Below are 7625 nucleotides of genomic sequence, written 5' to 3' on the forward strand. Positions count from 1 at the left end.
CATGTTCTGGGCTCATCAGGAAGAAAAGCATCATTAAAGCAGAGGAATTGTTTCAAAAACACAATGAAGCCACAATAAAGCAATAAATCACACAAAGATAATAGAATCAACAAATTAGAAGTCATTTTTATCACCGCCTCAGCTTAGCAACCAAAAACTATTTAACAAGTGAAACAAAAATGCAGTTTAGTCTGTTTATAAAGCTGCGGCACTCACAGTGATCAGAAGATGAATTCCCATTGATCATTTTCGCTTGTTTGAAGAGCGAGATTCATCAGAACAAATGATGTCATCGTTGATATCTACAGTCAATATTGAACAGCATTGATCCAACCTGTGTTTGAAGACAGGAAATGCACACAACTTTTGAGGACAACCCTTCACATAGAGCACAGAGACCTGCTCACTCATCACCCTGTAAACATCATTCGAACATTTGAAGTTTTCTGATTATATGTAATTTGATTCTTTTTATCAGAACCAAAGTAAAAAAACAAACAAAAAAAAACACTGTTGCCTTTTGCCGTTCTGGTCCACTTCATGTTCTCACCAACTTACCAAGAGGAGTTAACATGAAGACAAGTTACTCATTGATTGGACAGTTTTGGTGATGTCATCCTACATGATCAGTACTACATGGAGACAGTGAGTTTCTGGACTGAGAGCAGGTCTGACAGCACTGAATGCTGCACCTGATGTGTCACAAAGAAATGATTTTTATCAGCGTTATGATGAGCATCATTATGGGTGTGATCACTGCTTTTCATTCAGTTTTATTGAAGGAGCGTCCAAAATACACTGACTGGGACACAAGTACAACACTTTTCTTCTGATTGATCAGGGAAAATCCCAGCACAAATGTGCTGACGTGCATACGAGTTACCATGGTTACCAGACAATCTTACATATACTGATATACAGATCACTTCCTTCACACACCATAATCAGCACATAAGTTTATTGGTAGTTCAGCTGTTGGAAGCCATCTACTATCATAAGAAACTGTGGCTGCTAATGGACTTTGATTTCAGGAAAGAATCAAACGATGAGAACAGGGCTGTCAGCTGTTGGTCCCTCCTTTAGGACAGCTGATCTATACTGCACCCAGCTCTATCAGATCTATCTATCTATCTATCTATCTATCTATCTATCTATCTATCCATCCATTCATCCATCCATCCATCTAATTTTGCTTCTGTTTATCCATGGTTGGATCGCAGTGGCAGCAGGTTTAGCAGGGCGTTCAATACATCCTCTTCCCAGCAACTCATTCCAACTCCTGTCCTGTGGGAAGGCATTCCTCAACCAGATTGGCTATGTAGTCCCTCAAGCAAGTTGTCTGTCTGCTCGAGGTCTCCTGCCAATCAGACGCACAGGAGGCATCTTAATCAGATACTCAGCAAAAAATAAATAAATAAAAAAACATGACAAAATGACAAGTTAGGCCTGGACCATAAGGGTTCTTACAGGTTATGTGAAGCTCCAGGCTATACTGTAAGTGACTAAATCCAGAGAATCTTTTGTGTTTCAGCAGAAGTACATTAACAGTTGAAGATGTGTTTGGTTTCTAAATGTCTGTACTGATCTGTTGAGTTTGACTTTTCCATAACATCATCAATAATAGGACCATCACATAGTTTATCCTCCACAACAACTTTACACAAAATCTAGAGTACTACAATTTTCAGGTTTTTGAAAACTGAAGAGCTTATGTCTAGCCTGACATGATGTGCAAAGACAAAAACACATTCCTAGAAATACCTGATGTTAACTGGAATACTACTGCACACACAGACACACACTGGTTTGCCTCTAAAGCCATCACACACCAGTTTTCCTTTTCCCCTTCACCTTCTTCTTCAAACATCTCCTCTCTCACTCTCAGGCAGCGTGATGTACGAGCTCCATCTTAAGAAACAGAGAGTGGAAGAGACTTGTCAGAATTGTCATAACTCTTTCCAGGGGTCACACACTGTGGGTGTGTGTGTGTGTGTGTGTGTGTGTGTGTGTGTGTGTGTGTGTGTGTGTGTGTGTGTGTGTGTGTGTGTGTGTGAACAGTTCATTTGTGCGCCTGAGAGTAAATGTTAGAGGGCCGAGCAGCATTAGTGTTACCGGGGTGATGGCACAGGAGTGTAAAGCCAGGGGCAATATAAAACCTGTGCTTTCCCAGAATGCCTTTGTGCCGGGCGTGTGTGCCAGCTCCTGTTGCCATGGTGATTTGGGGGGTCGTCGGGGTAACACGTCCTGACTCAGACCTTTTCTTTCATGACCCCCCTTTCACTGTGTTTCATGTGTCCAGCAAGAACACACACCCTCCATGCCTGTCCGTCTCTCTCACTGTCTTTATCTGTCACACACAGTCGTGCGCAGATGTGTGTGTGCGTGTGTGAGTGTGTGTGTGTGTGTGTGTGTGTGTGTGTGTGTGTGTGTGTGTGGGCTGCCTGCACACTGTGTGTGTAGCGAGCCCAGATGTCTGGGGCTCCATGGGGGATAATGGTTTCTTTCACAAGCAATGGTGTGTGTGTGTGTGTGTGTGTGTGTGTGTGTGTGTGTGTGAGAGAGAGAGAGAGAGAGACAGAGAGAGAGAGATTCCGAATGAGTATGAGTGTGTGAGCTTGTGACTCCCTCAGCGGTGGCACATGCTCGCAGCTCTCACTTCAACAAACTGAATGGGAGTTAGTTACAACACACACACACACACACACACACACACAGCCTGGAGAGGAAGCAGTGGGCTGAAACTGCTGAGTGTTGGCGCGAGTGCTCGCATGCTTGTGTGTTTTGTGCAAATTAGATTTGATCCTGATTGTGAGCAGCAGAGGATACTTCAGGACACAGCAGGAGTTCAGTTCACAGCTGCAAACGGACCATTCAGTCAAAGCTCTGTATGTCCTCTGACATTTACACACTCTGAAATACAGAAAGACTCACTTCAATTCTGCGAGAGAGAGAAAAAAACATGTTTAGAAGATGTGAATTTGGGTGCACCTGTAGTTACTGCTGTTTTTTGAATGAATATGTACGGCCATAGCAGAATACATTTCAACCGGAAAAAGTATTAAAATTTTGATTTTAATTTAAAGGATGACAACTTAAACATTTAACATGTTTATTTGAAAAGATGCAACAGTAAAAATGTTTATTTACCAAAGAATCCTGTAGCAACATAAAAAATCTGCCAGTGATTATTTGTTGCCTCCAGTGCAACATATTATTTTAGACATAAAAGTTATATAACAGCAGTACCACATTAGAGACGAGTACCAGGACTTTATTTTCCCATAACAATCAAATAAATAGCTAATATGACCCATATGTCCATGGATGATTTAAACTCACACACTTTACTGTCCACACTTCACTTTACTGAACTGTAAGCAAGACACTTGAGGGTTCATTTATGTGTGACTCTGCACATATGAACTTATGTGGAGAGCAAGAGCTTAACGGTGGTATATCTTTTAGCGTTTGTCAGAAAGTTGCTGCAACTTATCACATTATTTGTTGATGTTCTATTGTTTGAGGGAAGGACTGTTTTTTTATGAGATATATTTTATTGGGGTATATTGCTTGCTTTACTGGTAATGGTGCATTTGTGTTGTTTTGCTACTTCTCCTAAAGTTAATTATTTAAATATTCTTTCACTACTGTCGATAATCAATTGTGAGTTAAAATTTCATGCGGGCAAATATTTGAAAACACTTTACACAGCGGGCACTCTCTCTTTTGCACCTCATTCCACTTTGGTTTGGCTGCGGCTGTTTTATGTTGTGCGCATGTTGCATCCATTAACAAGGCATTCAGTTTGGTTTTGACTTTGCAGGCTGTACGTGTCTCTGTGCATCTCAGTTTATTGTAGGGATTTCCTTTGATCCGTTTTTTAAAAGATATTTTTTCTGCTCTAGAAAAGTTTGAATGTGGACAACACTGAAACAACTTACAACATTAACCCTTCAACAGACTTACCAACCGTTTGGTACAGCATATCTCACTCGAGATGTGATGATAGGTAAAGTGTATCTTCTCAGAACTTTATTGATCAATCTCCTCCAAACATATTACAGTGCATTAACCAGATGTGTATAAATAGGAATAAAAAGGGGAATGTGTCTGAAAAATAAATTATTCCAACTTTATTTGCAGCAGTGTAGTTCAAAGTGAGCCATTTCTATGACACTTGAAGCATATTGGTGCTAAAAAAAATTGGCAGCATTTGTTTTTATGATTATTTTTTTTTATTTTATGTCTTTAAAATGTTTGTTAAATGTAAAATGTTCTATTTTTTAAGTTTTACACTGTAAAAACAGACATGTGACTTTTATTTCACTTTAATAGATGAAAGTTCATGCAGACCGTTGAAAGTGAACGTGTTTTGGTAGATGTTCATAATTCAAACTTGTGTGGTCAGTTTAACGCTCTGGGGTCCTATATCAGTTTCATCATTAGTGGCATTAAAGGGTTAAATATTTGCATATGCTACATTTTTATTTCATTCACGTTCTGAACAGAAAGAATCTGCCTTATATAACACTCTTCTCGCAAACAAAGATCTCTCAGCTGTCTACAGTAAGACAGTGATATGATGATGAGCTACATTTCAATTATGTAAGAGCATTCTATGAAGTGTTGAATTTGTGCTCCTTTTACTCACTTCCCCCCTCTGTTGGCCAATCAGCAGCAGAGCTGATGCAGGTGACCTCTGAGAAGCTACCTGGATGCACTCAAGAGATGTTGTTCGCTTCATTTCATGTCACTGCTGGACGCTAAAGCCTTCACAGCGGCAGACTGCCCGGCGGCAGCTCTCATATTCGCTCTGTAATACGCCGTGAGTTTTACACACTCCCCTGAGCTCGGTGCAGGTGCCATCTGTCTCATTGTGAAGCAGGAACGGGTTCAGTGGGAGCAGAAGTTTGGAAGAAACTGTCAACCCAGAATGTAGGTCAGCAGGTTCCCACACCAGCTCTGCTCTGCTGTCCAGAAGCTTCGACTCTGTGGCTTTTTCTGAGGAACCTGCAGACTTTCCGCTCAGATGAGGAGAAAACTTTAGAGCCCCCTGTCAGTTAGTGTTTTCAGTGTTTAGTTGATACTCCTGTTTTTGGGCTTATGTTCAACTTTTCTTTCACCGCTGAATTCATTTAGTTTGGTTGCTGCAGCAGAATCTCTCCACAGGGATCAATGCACATTTATCTTATCTTTAAGTATCCAAAATCAGACGATGACTTGTGTTACTCAATGCTACAGTGTGTGTGTGTGTGTGTGTGTGTGTGTGTGTGTGTGTGTGTGTGTCTGGCAGCCAGGAGCCACACTGCACACAGCTGGTGGCGCGGCTGCAGTGTCTCGTCCCAGCAGGGTGTATTCTTAGCTCCCTAAAACCAAATAAGTGAAATGAGATTAGACTACACACAGACACGCACACATACAGAGACACACACACACACACACACACACACACACACACACACACACACACACACACACACACACACACACATAACCCAAACCTCAACCACCACCACCACCTCCCACACATGAACACACACACAAGACTGAGCCTGTGTCTGTGTGTGTGTTGTATGAGACGAGAGGCTCCTGCTGAAGTCTTTCCACATCTGCAGGTTGTGACTGAAAGCAGCTCTGATGTCACGCGTTAACATGTTCATTGTCCTCGGCCGCTTCATGTGAAATGTGCCTTTTTATTTGCCCCTCAGCTCGCTTTAAGGGTGGAAAACTCATTGTGCTTCACTCGGTCCGACACTGTAACATACTTCATATTTTATATCACTTTGTACCAAATATTCTAACCCATTTTTTTATGGCTGAGCATCATTTTATGCACATTTTCAGCCTGGCATAGTTCAGTTTCTTCACTAGAATGTAAAGTCCTGCGGGTTTGAACAAAGTTTGGAGTTTGTACTGACTCATCCATCACCATGAGGGGTGTTAACAACTGTCAGCTTAGTTCTGTTTTGTTATTTTTGCACCTTATTTATTAAATAGTTTGTTTCAATCATGCATACCTGTTATTTTGAGGATTGAAGTCATAATCGCATCAGTGAAAACAAACTTTTCTAAATGTGTTGTTAATATTTCATTGTATTTATTTGTTATGTATTAAATACAATATTACATTATATTATACAAACAATTGTTTAGCTGATTTCACTAAACATAATATGTGATCCACTATCACTACAAATGCTCTCTGGTAAGCCTTACCTTGCTCCTACCACAGCATTATATCTCAGTGGTAACATGCTGTTAGTTACTTTTATACATGTGTAAATCATTTGCTGTTATTTTATTTCATTTTTATGCCATTTCTGATGCTTTATTCTTAATTATTAATCATCTTACTTATTCACTTAATTATTGGTTTATTTTCCTCATTTATTTTATACCTTTTCTCTTTTTATCTGTACCTTCTTCTCTCTTTTCTTCTTCATTTCCCATCTGGAGATCAATAAAAGTCTTTTCTTACCTTATGTATGTAAAATATGAATTCATGTATTTTATTCATACACATTTAAATGCACTGGTTTAGCTGTCTGGTATTTTTACATATACTTATTTTACTTATCCTCTTGCTGTCTTTTTGCGCACTTTCTATATTTAATTTCCCTCCTGGGATCAATAATGATATTGTCTTATCTTATATATTACCTTATATATATTATATTTATATGTATTTATGTATGTATGTGCTGTATGTTACTCACTCTGTATTCTCTTGAGCACACAAACCGTTCCTTCAGGTTGAATAAAGTTCTGTCTTGTCTTAAATGAAACTCTCAGACTGTAAATGACTTTAATCCGAGCACACCTCTCATTCATTTCATTCAAACCACAGCTGCTGACACTGAATGGACATTCAAACATAACCCAGCGCAAAGATTCTCATGGCAGTGACATGTTAAATAGGAATACTCCACATGTTTGTGCATCTCTATATACACCTTTGCCCATAATTCACTCAGACATATTTGGTATATTTGGAAACTTTGAGTTAAAAATAAAATGCTGTGGGTTTGAACAGGTCAATTGTAGTGATGGGCTCGGGCAGCTTTGATTCCTGCACAATAAATAAGCTGTGTGTGTGTGTGTGTGTGTGTGTGTGTGTGCATGTGGGTGTGTGTTATTTTCTCCTGTACATTTTTTGTTATGTAAATAAAATATCATCTTTCACTCCTCAGTCCTCCACCTCGCTCTTCTCCTCCGCCAGGATCAGGTGAGTCATATAGAGTCCTCAGTGGTATTACACGAGCCCAGCATGGCTGCTTCACCTTATTATCCTCCTACAACGTTTTCATCAATCAATAGCCTGTAGCTGACATTTGTCATATTATTGGGATTTGCTGGTTTCAAATGCAGACGTTTTGCAGCCAAGCTTTAAATAGCCTGTTGACCGCAGAATATTTGGTTGAGTTGAGTGTGTGACAGGGAGAGCGAGCCGCTGCCAAGAAGTGTGTGCGGTTTAAGGAGTGTGTGAGTGTGTGTGTGTAAGAGAGTGTGTTTATGTGTGTGTTGGAGAGGAGTGGAGGGCGGCTGGGGAGGGCATTAGTGAATGGCTGTGCTATTGCATCCTCCCAGGAGACCTCTAAAACACACACATTGTCCCGTCTACACAC

The sequence above is a fragment of the Larimichthys crocea genome, chromosome I (genome assembly GCF_000972845.2).
Source record: "Larimichthys crocea isolate SSNF chromosome I, L_crocea_2.0, whole genome shotgun sequence".
Taxonomy (NCBI): Eukaryota; Metazoa; Chordata; class Actinopteri; family Sciaenidae; genus Larimichthys; species Larimichthys crocea.